Raw genomic sequence first — 16,498 nt, 5'->3', positions numbered from 1 at the left:
TCAACGACTCCCAGGCAACATCTGAACATCTGTCTGTGAACTGATGGAATGCCCTGATGGTGCTCAGAGATGAAAGTGGAGAGGGAGAGACAGAGAAGGAATGAAAGAGGAGTGTGTGACGGGCCAGTGACTCACGCCTTAAAATCGACTTGATTCCCCAATTTGACCTCTGAACTTCACCACGGGTGACAAAACAACAAAAGTGTGTGACATACCAGCTCAATCTCTCTCTCTTTCTCTTCCTCTCCTCCCCCCTCTTACACATGAAAAGTATAGAGAAACACGGAGACACAGAAGAAGCACATATAAACACATACATAAAAAGTTGGAACCGAACAACACGCACATTCACACATACACAAACAGATGCCATTAGCTGTGTTAGTGTGAGTCATGGCGATAACCACAGGAGACCTGCCTGGGGGACATGTGACACTTTCTCCAGGTGTGAATTGTCTCAGCTCAGACAAAGGAATGCTGAGGAACAATCAAATGTTCATGATCACTTCTTCCTGTTATAGGCAGCTTACGGTAAAGCTACATTGTCATTCAGAACAGATGGCACTATTGCTGTCACAGTACACGCACCTCCATGTGAATAAGCATGTGAAAGATATAGCCAGGACATTTACATAAATGTTCTCCTTAGAGGTAATGGGAAGCTGTAAATGCATTGGTGATTTCATGACTCAGAAAATACAGAAAAAATACAGAGTAAGATCCGTAATGTCAACAGTCAGGATTTAACATTATGTAGCTACTAAAGTCCCAAAACGTTAGTGACTGATACGTGTACACATGCAGTCAACTTTGACTCTTGCTGCAATGCAGGCATTATAGACAGGCTTATAGACACACATCCAACACATACTGGTCTGTTGCTGCAAAGTCATAAAATACAATTGGACTAAGTGGGCTATACATTAAATAGGCATACTGTGCACATAGCCTGATGCATTGGTCTTCATTAGAGGTGGTCATTGAACGTTCACAGTGATGGGTAAAAGACACACTCAGCACAGCTGCATTGATGAGCCATGACCAGGACAGTACACTGTGCTGCTGCTGACCTTCAGGAAGCTGAGCTCTACTTAATTGTACAAATGCGTGCATCAAAACCTCACACACAAAATAGAACACTATATCTATGACTATGGTCACACATACTAACACAAAAGTGCAAACGTATGCACAAAACAATACAAACGTTGTGGTGTTATTTCATGTCCACACACAATTCAATTCAAAGGGCTTTATTGGCATGAGAAAAGCATGCCAAAAACATTGCCAAAGCAAAATACACACAATGATTAGTCTTTAGGGTGGTTGTGTTTCATTTGATATCCTCCCCCCCCCACACACACACACACACACACACACACACACACACACACACATCCTGTGCATGTTATTGCACTCTTGCCTTCACCATATGTCAACCGCATCTCCAGAACAGCTGAGCTATGAGATGCACCAGGGCTTAATTAGAAGTCAGATCCAACTAGGCCTAATTTAATCACTTCCCTGCCCCAGCTCTTATCTCTCTCTCTCAAACACAGACTCATTCTGATCTACTGCGAACACCAGACCTGCACTTGCAACTGGACCTAGACAAGTCTGTAAATACAATATACAAGAAATCATCAATACTAGGAGCAATACAATTATGTCTTTATATGTCTTGATGAATTGAACATATGACCACAATGGAAACAACAAGCCCTCAGGGCATTTTGTGTTATGCTTTTAGCATTATTGTATATGACTGTACCTTTGTACTTTTGCAAACTGTTAATAAAGTTTCAATCAATCAATCTTATCAATGTAGGGTAACGTAGCCTTAGTAACAATCACATGAAAATATTTGAAAGTCAAATTGTTAGACTTAATCATACTGCTACAGTAAACACAGTTTTCTCCTGTAAAATTCATGAGTGGAGAATTGACTGTGCTCACCTGGCCTTTACACCATCTAGAGTCGACTCTTGTTTCAACTGACAAAAATGACATTGCAGTTAGATATATGACTCCCTTTGGAAGGATCACATATCACTTTCACCTCGTGGTTTGAGTGTGTGTTTAGGTATAGTGAGGACAACGTGCAGACCAACGTGCAGGTCTTGTTGTAACACAGTTAAGTTAATGGCCCTTCGTTGTGGTTTCTCTGCTGAAGTCATATCCTGTTACTCTGTCAGGTAGAAACAAAATACCTGGCTTTCACAGTAATACTACCATTCCGTTGTTTATAAGAGCAGTCGAGGCTAAATGATGTAAAACGAATGCATAGATGCTTGGCTGTCTAGTCATTACTAATGATTTTAAAGGTCCATTGTGTAGTCTATCCATGAGCCATCACGGCACTGGGGAATGTCCATGAACTCCCATAGATTAACGGGAACCCGACACAAACATATTACAAATGCAAGTATGTGCGCGCGCACACATAGTCGCACACACACACACACACACACACACACACACACACACACACACACACACACACACACTGGAGTAGAGGGAGAGAGGGTTGGATAATGAAATTACTGCTGCCTTCTTCGATCCCCCTTTCATTGCCTTGAGAGGGGTGATGCAACACTAGCGTGTGTGCATAGCAATGCAGCACATTATAGCCAGTCAGCTCTGTACTGCTTTCTGATGCTTTGTAGCCTGTAAGAACAGCAGAACTATATGGCATTGTCTCTCGATGTGGCAAAATCTCAACACGTAAAACACAGAAACAGCCTCTAACCTTCTCTATAATCCAGATCAGAGGTTCCACCACTGATACTAGTAGAGTACTAGTAGAGCCCCCCACTGGTACTAGTAGAGTACTAGTAGAGCCCCCATCTGGTGGTACACAGAGGAGTCACCCAAAAAAAGGAGAAAAAAGACAAAAGTGGAATGAAATATTTATATTACTACTAGTACAGGTAGTTATGACAAATCAATTGGTTGAAATAGGCTATCCAGCCATGCTGAAATGAGCATGACAGCACACCTAGCCATTAATAGAACATTTGAGAAGGGATTAATTAATTAGAAATATCATCAGTTGTGCCGATTAGCGATCAGACAGAGTTTTGTCATTATTGGCTTAGGAATGGAACAAAAAGGGCAGGTATACGCTCCTGTATTTTAACATCAGTTATTATGGTGGTACTTGGAGAGCCAAATATTTTCTGAGGTGGTACTTCAGTATAAAAAGGTTGGGAACCAATGCTCTAGCTAGCCTCTGTCATGTGTAATGTCTCTCGCTCTCTCTTTCGTTTGATATCAGAGGGGTGCAAATTCAGCGAGGAGACTTCCACAACAGCCCCCACCCTCCCTCACTCCTTTGACATCACCGGGGTGGAGTGCCTTTAAAACCTATAACGGTTCCAGAAAGTTGATGGCTGAGCCAAGGAAAATGCTCTGTGCTTGTATAGGGAGGAGGGGATAGTGTCCCCAGAGAAGAAAGAAGAGGTAGAAGAAACAAGAAAGAAAGAAAAACAAGAGGAGGAGGAAGCTGAAAGAGTGACTGACAGCCTTGACTCTCCCTGTACCAACATAAGAATAGCTTCAGGTAAAGTACATAAATGTCAGGTTTACAGATAGACGTAAGAGGGTACGTGAGAAGGATATGGAAAGAGAGAGAGAGAGAGAGAGAGAGAGAGAGAGAGAGAGAGAGAGAGAGAGAGAGAGGGAGACGAAGAGAGTGAACGCTCAAAGCACGAGCAGGAAAAAAACTGCTGCAGTCAGGAGAATTCCACACGAACATCTGCTTCTCATTCCAACAATGGAGGCCTTTGATTCCTGACTTGCATATAGTGAGCAGGAGCACCGCTGCCATCTCCGTGTCCCCTGAGTTTGCCAGTGCACTACATCCCCTCGCAGCATCACAAGACCCAGAAATAGAACGCATAAATGGTAATCCCAGCGATAGGTAGAGACCTGGGTCAAACCGTAGTAGGAAATAGTATAGTTGTGATTGGAGTACTACTACTTGGAGTGCCAGGTTTTTGGGGTTCACAGCATCAGGACCATCTATATACTGGCAACGCCTGTAGCCTCCAAGAGATGAAGTTAACACAATTAAAACCTACTGCTTTGAAACTAATCGCTACCAAAAAAGCTCGAGTCAATTACAATTGTGTCGTATCATGATTATGAGCTCGTACATCTGCTATCTTCACTATTGTGAAACCTTTTGCCTATGCCCAAATTCCCCAAACAGGGACCCCAGAATGAAAGTGGTTACATTTTTGACTGAAAAATGTATAACACTTGAAACCTCAGTTTTGAGGATAAATGAATGACTAGCTTTAGGTGCTCAGTGTCATTTTGTAAAATATTGACATAAGAAAGACTAAGAGATAAAAAATTACTGAGAGCAAATGGCGCACGGTGACATCGACAAACCTAAATTTATCTCCACAATCACCTAGGGATGCATGTGGCATGGGGTGTAGACGCAGACAAAAAAATGCCCTTGTTGAAATATTTAAAGGGTTTCCTCCTTCAAAGGGCAGAGCATTTATAACTAGAGCTGACGGCAAAACCTGACTGAAGGTCACTTCTTTTTACCCTTGTTCTCTCTTCTCTGGCAAGAGATCTGTTTATTCAGCTGATGAGAAATGTTGCGGAGTATAAAGTTAGCTCTAAATCATGCTGGTCACTGGATGGCATTGGCCGGCACAGTGAGGCTTGCTAAAGCAGGAGTCTTCTTTTCTCCTGTTTAGCCTATCTATGGTTATTGATTACAGATAGAAAAGAGGTTAAAGTGCCCAACCTGAAGCTGGAAACTAAAGTCAGCATAAAGCACCTCCACAACAACCAGTGAATGTAAAGTGATCTTAAGCAAAGCACTGATTGTGGACTCCCTGTTTAGGATGCTCTAATTGTGTGTTTGCTAACAATGCCAGAAATAGTTTTCCATGGGGTGGAGCAGTGAGGGGTCTACACATCCAAACAGATAATTTTAGACTGCCAGTGAGCGACATCTATCTACAGTGACATCTATTTAGTATTTATGTTAGCCTGTCATGTCAGGAAATGCCTGTCAAAAACATACAGGGAAGGGAAGGGTTGACAAATTCCTGTACATTCATTGTTCTTGGGAATAAGAATCAATTTCGATGTTAGCAATGCCAAGTTCTACATTTAACTGCCTCCACTGTTAACAACAGAGACTAAGAGATTGATATATTATTACATTGTGTGTGTGTGTGTGTGTGTGTGTGTGTGTGTGTGTGTGTGTGTGTGTGTGTGTGTGTGTGTGTGTGTGTGTGTGTGTGTGTGTGTGTGTGATCCTTAATTGATCAGATATCTGCAATGCTCAGACCAGCCTGGTCACCAGAGCAACAATTTGTCACTGCATGTTTCTGCAAATTATCCCCAAAAACGTTTCTAGATGGCGACTCAGTCCTAGAGTCTAAGAAAGTATTATTTATTTATTTATCGGTATGCAATTTGAATGGCCCTGAGTTAGTAGCAGCAGTCTCACAGAGGCTCACAGGCTCCAGAGGTTTTTCATATACTGTAGGTGCGCCATCATATCATTTACGTGCATCCACACATACTCACACATGGACAGACCTGGTAAATCTAAGGTGCACTGATGCAACCAATGAATTAGAGATCCTCCGATAATCGGCCAGCGATCAGTAATCGGCCATATTGGTCGAAATTCACTCTGATCGGTAATCGGCATTTACCTGTGATCTGTGATCTGCAATTTACCATATCTGGAGAAACTGTGTATAAACTGTGTATAATATCATTTATCATCTTTGTGACAAGCCTAAACATTCTCCCCTTCCTCCCCACACACAGAAACAGTTTTAACATATAATCATTTTGAAAATTTGCAACATTTGACAAGATCAGTATCGGTATCGGACAAATCGGTATCGACCGATCATGAGAAAAACAATCGGTGATCGGTATCGGTCCCAAAAAACCTGATCGGAGCATCTCTACAATGAATAGTAGTAGTTGCACTGCAGCACTGCACTGGCCCATTTCTTGGGTGCATGCAGCATGTGCGTGGGTTCCCTCTGAAGCCCTGTCGCACCCAGGGAACCTCACAGGGCTCATGGGTTCCCTCTGAAGCCCTGTCTCACCCAGAGAACCTCATAGGGCTCATGGGTTCCCTCTGAAGCCCTGTCTCACCCAGAGAACCTCATAGGGCTCATGGGTTCCCTCTGAAGCCCTGTCTCACCCAGAGAACCTCATAGGGCTCATCGGTTCCCTCTGAAGCCCTGTCTCACTCAGGGAACCTCACAGGGCTCATGGGTTCCCTCTGAAGCCCTGTCTCACCCAGAGAACCTCACAGGGCTCATGGGTTACCTCTGAAGCCCTGTCTCACCCAGGGAACCTCATAGGGCTCATCGGTTCCCTCTGAAGCCCTGTCTCACCCAGGGAACCTCATAGGGCTCAAGCCCAATGCCTGCGTTGCTAGATGCAACGTATCAGTGGTTTACAGAAAGGTACAATGAATGTTAAGTTAAGTGTCTTCTTCAATGAGGTTTTGTTGACATGTTAATTTTCTTTTTGCTTGCTTACCTCTCTATGATTACGATAAAGTCGCTCGATAATCCCTCGCATTCATATTTGAAACGAGAGGCATGTTGAAGTCAGAAATGAAAAGCTTAGTATATCCATCTGGTCAAAACCACGGAGAGCTCCCTAGATTAGGAGATACGAGCCTTTCTTTATGAGCGGTAAACAGGAAAGTGAACGGCAGCGCAAATGGATAACATTTGCATTCTGCCAGCAGGGAGAGTCTGGGAACTCTCAGGCAGAGATGATGTACTCCGGTCCAATTCTGTCCGGAGCGATATGTGGCTGTATGAGGCTGCTTAAAAGCGGGATCAACGCGAGATTTATGACATATTGAAGCGCTGCCACAGCGCAAATGTAAACACAACCTAACAAGACTACAACTCGAAATTATTATGGAGATAATGTTTGTCCCGCTGCTTCTGGATTCATCGTTTCGGCTTGAGAGATCCCAGGTGCAGGCAGGAGGAGGGAACTGGTACGTGAACTCAATACTGCCGCAATCTGGCGAAGTCAGTTTTAGTGTACAGTTGTACACGTCCTCGCAATCCATCGGTTGGATTAGCTAGGACGGCTCCACACGTCCTACGGTCTCTAAATGGGTTCATGTGGAGGGTATTGCAAAGACAGGTGGGCCAGGGCAGAAAGAATGAAGGGATTGATCGAACGAGGGATTGTTGTATACCTAAATTAATTTCTCAAGACTGAGAGAGTTCCCAGAGTTCCCAGATTGGTCCTAAACCTACTGCTATGTCCTCTTTGTTGAAATATTATTGGCTAAAGTTGATAGAAAGGTATGGACGCTGTCTACTGACTGCATGCTGCATAGTTTCCCGTTTCTTCTCAGACCAGCTGGGAGCTGGGAGGGAGGGGATAGTAGTGAATGAATAAGACTCCACAGTCCACACTCGCTGAACTACTATTAATTGCCATTTCTTCCACTGAAGCTGCTCAGTGGCCAACAGTTGTAGGCTGTTTGTGTGATGAGTGTGATGCTGAAAAACGGCAAATGTGTTTAGCAAATGCCCTGAATAAATTATATGATAGCAAATAAGACACATTCAATTAGTATTCCTAAAGATCATAGGCAATGTTTATGTGGAAAATGTATGTTTCTCATCTTGAACAACAGAAAAAGAAACAGAGATCGGTTGTTCAGGTTTTTCAGTGAAGTACACTGAAGTAGCTCAAACTTAAGCTCAGTAACATTTATGGAAACTGATTTCAACATCCATAACATCTGGCCTCCATGTGGATAAAACACACACACACACACACACACACACACACACCACACACACACACACACACACACACACACACACACACACAATAACTCACTCAGCATGTAGTCTATGCATACTCACTCACTTGCACATAATATGTGCAATATTTTATATTCACACTCACACATGCAGACATTCATTCATACAATACATTCACTCACTCATGTCTGTCTCTCTCTCTCTCTCTCTCTCTCTCTCTCTCTCTCTCTCTCTCTCACACACACACACACACACACACACACAATCGCTGTCACATGCACACAAACACACACACACGCGCACGCGCGCGCGCGCACACACACACACACACACACACACCTCAAACTGCCAGAGCAGCCAGACATGTTTAAACAGAGTCAGCAGTCGCTCTTCAAGCTCCCCACCCTGCAGGCTTATGGCACCCAGCATTCAGGCCTGGGACATGCATGAGTAACCCGCAAAACTAGCAGTGCAACGCACTGTAGAAAAGCCAACCTAGCCATTACGCACACTCAGAATAGAGTGAGTGGCCTTAAAGGAGAAGGTTAAAGAAACAGCTGCAACACCCAATCCAACACACTGTTGGTTTTCTTGTGTCACGAGACAACAATTTTGTTTTTTGTTTGGAATGATTGCGCAGGTGAACTGACTGGCTTGGAATATATTCTATGGTGTGTGATTGATAAACTGACTGTGAACAGCAATTAAAAGAGGGCTGTCTGACTTTAATGTTACATTTAAATAACAAGATCTTAAATTACAAGATCTGCCAAATCCTGTTTCTCAACCATTTTGATTGTAATATGCATGGGATATCTTTGAATCTCTATGGATGTGAACATAAACACTTATGTACCACGTCTGGGTTCACAATTATAACCCATTATAATATTATGTCTATTGTAATATTATGTAGCAGCCAGATAAATATATTGGGTGCACTTCAATCTCTGAATGCACTCAATCTTCACCAAAGAGGCCAAGTGGTGAGCAGAGTGAAAGAAGCAAAGGACAATCCTAGGAAGAGAGACAGACAAATGCAGGAAGCACTGACCCCATTTTCTCCCCTTCCCTCCTCATGGTGTACTTGAGAAATGGATATGAAAAGACACTAAGACATACTTTAGTAGCGTGGGCTGAAGAAGAATGCCACCGTCTGGGCAAAAACTTCGTAACTCGAGCTTTGGTGACTTTCGGGTTTTTCCTTTAGTTGAAGTTTTGCATAATCATTTGAAGTTTTGAGCAAGTCTTATGAGCTACGTACAGGCGCCAGCACCAATGATACTCAATTTAAAACCGCATTCTGGACTTTTCAAAAGCATGTTTGGTTATTCATCCAAACAAGAGCTGTTTGTAATGTGTTGTTCTCAATTCAAGAATTTCTAAAGATATAAAGTTTTCATGCGACAGAACTGATATGGGCCGGACCATAGAGGCCTGACAGGAGAGAAGTGGCAAGCCCTGGGCACCTGTATAACTTACATGGAGAAGGATGTTTGACTGTATTCACACCCACATAGTCAAAATGAAGATAACCCCATGCAACAGCGGGGGTGAGAGATAGGGTTTCTCCGCGTCTATGGCGATAACAGTAATCTCATCCGTTCTCATGGTGCGTGCAGTGACAGTCCCATACTGCTGTCTTCATATAATTGTACTTGAGACTGTAAATGCGCTTCTTCTCTGACACTTTATCCTTTAGGATAGGGCTGCTGGTAGATTCACTAATACATTTTTAGTTTTATGGGGAACATTTATAAACAAGCCTCAACTAAGGTAAATTCACTCTAATTGTATGAAACTAAAATGTTTTTGGCTTTCCTCACAGAGCATGTGTTGCTAGTCTGCAGTTATGGAAACTGCGTATAGGTTTTCACTGGAGTTAATACAAATGTGAGCCTCTGTTATTGAAACATAAGTAAAATGTGCCCAGGCCCCTTTGTGGGACTATCACAACGGTGGAAGAGAAATATAGAAAGAGATCAAAGATGTAGAAATGAATGAGATGTAGAAGCAGAGAATCAAAGTCAGACAGACAACCAGAGAGAGAGCAAGAGAGATGGAGAGAGAGGCAAGTGTCCAGTGTCCTCTATATGAATAAAATTGTGTTTTTCAACATCTCAGCCAGGTAGGCTACTGTGTCTACCCAAAGCTGGCTTTTGTATTCGCTGCAGAGCTTTACCGCTGGAGAAAAGCACCCCTGGGGCTATGGTCTTTGTGTTGGGCTTGTGCTGGTGAGGTTTTAGATCGAGGAAACGATCACTTAATGTGTGTGGTATTGAATCCACTGTAAGATAAGCTACTGAACTGCCAACAGTCTGTAGGTAGACAGACAGTGCCACATGACGTGGTTTCAAATCAAAACACAGAAAGTGGACGATGGCGGGAAGTTCCATAAACACAGGAAAAACAATTCAGTTTGTTGTGTTTATTGGTGCCTATTGTGGGGCTCAAAGAGGAGTTCAATGTTGTATGTGTGTAGCTGTGCACATGCGTTCACACACACCATCTTTGTCCACATTTCCACTTTGAAGGACTCTCTAATACAGAATGGTTCCAAACTTCCTACCCCCGTCATCAACACACACGCACTGACCACCTTTGTCCACATTTCCTCTTTGTTTCCTTCTCAAGCAGAGGTCTTCCTGTCCAGACAACACCTGCACCATCTATGCCAGTCTCTCCGCTGTCCATTTTTAACTCTAACCTTCTTTTGTTTCTCTCTATCTCTCTTCCCTGTTTGATTCTCTCTGCTTCTACATTCTAACTTTCAGCTCCCCTTCTGATTCTCCTGTTTCTTTTCACGGGAGACTGCAGGCTCTGTTACACCTATCATTGAAGACTGTCACCAGCACAAAAACATGGCTTGTCTTACTTCCGTTTTCCTCCACAGCTGGAGTAGAGGCATGTGTGTAAGTTGAAGAAGAGGCCACACAGGGTTCTTGATTAGCTTGCCATGTGTACAAGCTTAAGCCTCAAGTGTTGGAGACCTTTGCATGAGACTCCCTACACTGAAGTCAAGACATGAAGTCAGAGTCTTTGAAGATGATTCATTCACAGACACATGCTCACAGTGTACAATAACCACAATACTTTGTGGTGTTGCATTATGCTTTATGTCCGTCCAGACTCCATACAGCCTACATAACAAGCTTCATAATGCCTCTTTGAGGTAAAGAAACCTTCCAAAATCTAGATGAAACACATGCATTTCCAGTCAACCAAAGGAGCATTCCCAATGTCTTTGTCAATGATTGCTGTCCAGTCTAATATTAAACAGAGGGGGAAATGGTTGACATTCCTGAGCCCTGAAATAGCTTCGCATTTTGTTCAAACTGACAGCAAAGTGTAGGAAAAGTACCGAATTACGAACCTGTATGGATTGTAGGACATGGTGGAAGGAAGGAACACATAAGTTATTTTTCCACCCGAGCTCTGACTATCATAAGGCATTACACATTCCAAAGGATGCCAACAGTGACATTGTCGGCGCAGAGGCGTGGGACGCTGCGTTAGAACTTCGTCTCCACAGCACAATTTGTGTTATGACTTATGATGATGAACTGCGTAATTACACAGCTGCAATATATACCGGTATGAGAATTTAGGTTTTTCACTGTAGGCTACTGTCTTGCTGGCATACTTGGTATTGGTAATATAGTACGATAGACCGAAGCTCGGGCATTTAAAGGGATTTACTATACTAGTAGGCAGGCTACACTACACATGATTAGCTACTCCGTCCAGTTCGATCAAGCCTTTACTAAATCTAATTTATTCTAACGCTACCAACGTCTGAACGCAGAACAAAACAACAAAAACAAAAAACATCGCGTGGCGACAACAACATTCCAACATTCTTTAAAAAATAAATAAATAAAAGAAAGTCACCGAGCATCACTGTTGGTAAACCAAGAGACACCAACTAAAGTGATCGGACTATACACAACTTTAGAAGACATAAACAAAGTGACTTTGTTCAGTAAACAATTACTGGAAGTTACGTTGTTTCATGGGGGAGCCCCGTGCTAAAGTAAGGATAAAATATGTGGTGGTGTTTCCAGTCGAATTCATGAAATACAACTCACCTTTCATGAGAAAACAAAAAATATTCCCTTTAAAGCGTGTAAATCCAAATGCCTTTATTCCTACGCTTTAAGAAAATATATCCAACTAAGAATAGACTTCGGTTAAGTTTAGTTTAGGAAAACGACCGCGGGATTGGGGACAGCCTCCTTCGACGAGCGCCACATTCTATTGGAACAGTAACAAGTAGATAGGAATACATGTGCAATTGGTGGAAGTCCCACGAGAGGAATGAGGGGTGGGACGATTTAATTTAGCCACGCGTTTCTACACAAATAACGACATTTCTGCGTGCAGAAAATAATCTATCACCAGTACAACATGTCATATTGAAGATGACTTTCACACAGTGTAATCCCCCCCTCTCGAAACGTAGCACGATTGCATTGCACGTAATAATATCCACCCCCGTTGGATGAAGAATTGGTAGCGTCCACGACTGCCTCTCATTCCATTCCTCGGTCGGCACCATAGACGGCACTCAACTGTAGAAGAGCAGCATAATTTTGGAAGCCTGGTGGGGAGAAATAGTATCGAAGTCAAGTGCCCCGCGCGTATATAATTATACATTATGTATTATGCAGTTCTTTTCGGTATCCGGAGAACTTGTATTCTTATTTCTTTATTTTGTGTTCACCTCAGATTGTTCAAATTAGCCCAAATCGTCGTTGTATTAGAAATTAGAATAGATTTTAGATAGGACCAACCCACTATTAGACGTTTCATTAGATTCAATCAAGCATATGCCTGTTAATTAACCAACACTTGCTATGCTATGCATGCCATGTCTATAATGCATTATACAGTTTGTACTTGTACTTGTATGAATGTTGTTTTATTGTGTGATGTTTTATGTGGACCACAGAAAGACTAGTGACTGCAGCAGAATCTAATGGCGATCTGAAAAAACTAAAAAGGCATTATAATCTGCTTATAATACTTTATAACAATAATAATAATTCATAATGCATTTTATAATGACTTATAAGGTCACGTATCATGCTACTTCATGGACACTATAGACATTTGTTTTTGCTATGATTCCTTAGTGCAGTCTGCAGTGGTTCCCAAACAATTTAGCTTAAATAGCCGATCTACTGGTTTGCTGTGATGCTATTTTGTTTTTAACTTGTGAAAGAAAATGTTTCACAATTTGTTTCAAATTTTTCACAATTTGTTTCAAAATGTTTCAAAACTAATTTGAACATGTTTTGAAACAATAATTAAAAACAGTAGAGTATTTACTTTGTGATCCATAACCACAATGGGTCGTGAATCGTGTGACCCACTATTTGGGAAAACATGTAAGCCTATTATAAATGCCATAGTTATTTGTAAATTGTAATACACTACAATAATGTTATAATGTATAATCACTGTTATAATGCATTATAGTGTGATTACAAGTCAAAGGATGGCCTAAAGGAAAGTTCTGTGTGAGTGACCAGTAGTTATAAAGAATTATGACCTTATAGTCATTATAAGACATAATGTGTTGTGTTTTTTACCGGTAATAAGTAATTATAAAATACTTTATAATGTGTTATGATTATTGTTATAAAGCATTATGAGTATGTTAGAACTATAATTATATAGTGTTATGAGTATATTATATTGCATTTTAAGCATGCTTATGAAGCACTATAGATGTATAGAAAGTATTACCGCACCTTTTCATATGTTGAGAAAATTGTTAAAGCAAAGCACTCCATATTGCAGGCAAATATAATTGAATATGTTTGTTATTCCTTTATGAAGTCACCATTGGAATAAAAAGTAGGGAGACGATCAAAGAGTTCTGACCTGCCCTTTGCTGACATCATGACCTGTAATTAGGGCTAGAGGGGCCCAGACTGGGCTCAGACAGCCTGTCAGAGAGAGAGAGAGAGAGAGAGGAGGAGAGGGAGAGGGAGAGATGGAGTACCAACATGAAAAGGGCTCGGAAGTGTGCCTGGTCAGGCCAGGCTAAAACCCCCTTTGGCTTGGCTTCCACCGCTTTGATGTGACATAAGAAGGGGAACTGAGAACAACAAAGCTGCGCAAACCATTAACTTCAGAAAAAACAGCAGACCACAAATCTCCTCTGGGTGAGACACTAATCTACTCAAGTTATACTCTGATGCCCAGAGTTGAGAATAGAGTATTGATATTATTATTATATTGAGGTTGATTAAACGCACAGTGCACAAGGCCAACCAAACTCGTTAATTCGACATTAAAAGGTACTTTGTTTACAATTCATTAGTGGTCCAAATGACCTTTTCCCCACTCTCCATTTGTGTACTCCATACCACCTGTTCCATGCTGGTTGCTTACTCACATTGAGACATTTCCATCTCAAAGACATAAAACACCTTTCCTGAACATTACACAGAAATGCTGTATATGTGATGCTAATGTGACACACATGTCAGATGATGTCACATTTGCCTCCATCACCACAACCATGTTCTTTTCACACCGGGCTAAATGCCACCACACATCTTCCCTCTGCCCTTTGTGGGGTTTTTTCTCCACCTTCCTTGATTTGATTAGCTCAAGTCAAGTCAGGCTGTGCAGCAGGCGAGCTGTGGGGTTGGGCTTTTTGTTGTGGCAGCATCAGACTAATTGAAATAAGCCACCCTGTGTTTCTGTCTCCTGAGGGGAGTATGACTAGGGTTCAGTCATTATGAGAGAGTCCTTGCCAAGAGCCAGTCCCCTTGATTGTGACACACACTGTTATTATCACCTCCAAGCGGTCATGTCTATTCTGTTTAGTCAGATATTGAACTTTTATGTAACCAGACAGGCAGAACATGTTTTTAGCATGACATTTTAGTGCTATAGTGCACCTTTCTCCTATAGCTTTGGTCTCCTATTTCTTATTGATCATATTCACACGCTGGCCATTTGTGTCATACTCGAGGTGGGATGGGGTATGATGCAAGAGAAAAATGGCCACTGTGTGGTAATTGCATTTGATGATTACATGATCATGCCTTTTACATGATTATGGCTAGAAAAGTGTGCTCCTCTGAGCACAGGTCGGGTTGCCTACCCAGTACCCAGGGCCTGCAGTGCAAACTTTGGAAGGCAGTCATAGCCAATGGAATGGAATCTGAAACCTCTGATTGATACATCTTGATCACATGAACCCAGTAGTAGCAAAAAGTATGTTTTAAAGAAAACAGGAAATGGTGGAAAATATAGCCTGGCACAAAAGAGTTATAGGTCAAAACATGAAGTGGGCATTTATATGGCACCAATATGAGGCGTGGGAGTTCTTCCTTACGCCGGGGCTCCACTGCAGTCATCGGGCGTCCGTCAGCATCGCATTGTCAACGCAGGGAATGTTCCCATTTTAATCAATGAAGGGTGCTTCACTGCCGACGTTACCCCTACGCGCTGCGTTTTGACCGCGTCGCCCATTCTCCACGGTTCATTTTTTGACGCCGTTCAAACGCAATGCAACCCACTCAGTGCTTATACTGGGAGTGTGTGTGCAAAGTTTTATGCAGATCGGTCCAATGGTGCTGGAGATTAGCTGTTCATAGACTGTGACACACACACACACACACTGTCTGTGACACATTCATACATACACGTCACACACATACACACACACACACACACACACACAGATGGGCAGGAGTGAAAATATAGTCCCCAGCCTTCAGCTGGGGGAATAACATTACAGTACAATATTAAATAAAGAATGCACATTTGGGGAATAGAGACACACAGTGAAAGTCTGTTAAAAGGGAACACTTCATTTGAAAACTTTCAGAGTTAAATTAATACTCAGGACTTTGCTGTGTGGCCCCAGCCCCCAGGCCATACCATTGTAATTGAACTCTACAATACCACAATTGGTGAGAGAATTTGATCTTGTTGGCCGTTTTAACATTTTGCCCTTTGCCTTGGGAAGAATGCTTTTAAAATGTTTCAGTTCAAATCTGACTGCAAGCATCTGCTTTTTAAACTCCTTGGAGATGACTTTGAAATCTAAGAAGTCATGCATAAAAATAAAGCCCAGCAGATGTTCTCTAATCATAGTCTTTTAGGTGCTGCTATTATGTAAGCATCCATACCAAGGTTACAGAAAAACTTTGAGAATGTTCTTACAGTAAGTGCCAGGTCACTCATTGTTCTCTGGATCACTTGCTCCATGTGATATTACTGGCCAACATGTTATTTTTTGTTTCACAACATTACGTTCACAAGGCTTTTTCTGTTTTGGTTAGGGTTCGTTTGTAGATCCAAATGCTAAGAAACTGAGCAGATGGCCAGTCATCTGGGAGAGATACTTGTAATTCCCTAAGGTTTTCCCCACTTAGTACAGGGAGATTGTGAGGGCTTTGGTTAGAAAGAATACCTTCTTGTTTTGGTGAGAGAAAGGGCTATTGATCCCATGTACTCTACAGTGAAAGCTCTCAGGCAGATTTATAGCCTGCCCTACAAAGGCTTCTAACAATATAACTTATCAAATTAAATCAAATGCAAAGTAGAATTCAGTACCAGCTACCAGTACTTCACAAGTAGCTAGAATTAAGTTTTGATGTTTGACTGTTGAGAGCCACTATATATTAATATTAGTATATAGTAATAAGCAGTAGTAGTAGTAGTAC

General features: G+C 42.0%; 1 protein-coding gene across 1 annotated transcript in view; it reads right to left on the bottom strand.

Annotated features, from left to right (window-relative positions):
• frmd6 (FERM domain containing 6) overlaps positions 1 to 12,150 on the bottom strand; it is a 32,861-nt gene extending 20,711 nt beyond the window's left edge. The window contains exon 1 of the mRNA XM_080783969.1: positions 11,894 to 12,150. The gene's annotated coding sequence lies outside the window, so the exon portion shown is untranslated. The remainder of the gene's footprint in view (positions 1 to 11,893) is intronic.
• Positions 12,151 to 16,498: the final 4,348 nt, after the last annotated feature.

This window comes from Protomyctophum bolini (assembly GCF_963924005.1).
Source record: "Protomyctophum bolini genome assembly, chromosome: 15".
Classification (NCBI taxonomy): domain Eukaryota; kingdom Metazoa; phylum Chordata; class Actinopteri; order Myctophiformes; family Myctophidae; genus Protomyctophum; species Protomyctophum bolini.
This window is presented reverse-complemented; position numbering and strand designations above follow the sequence as displayed.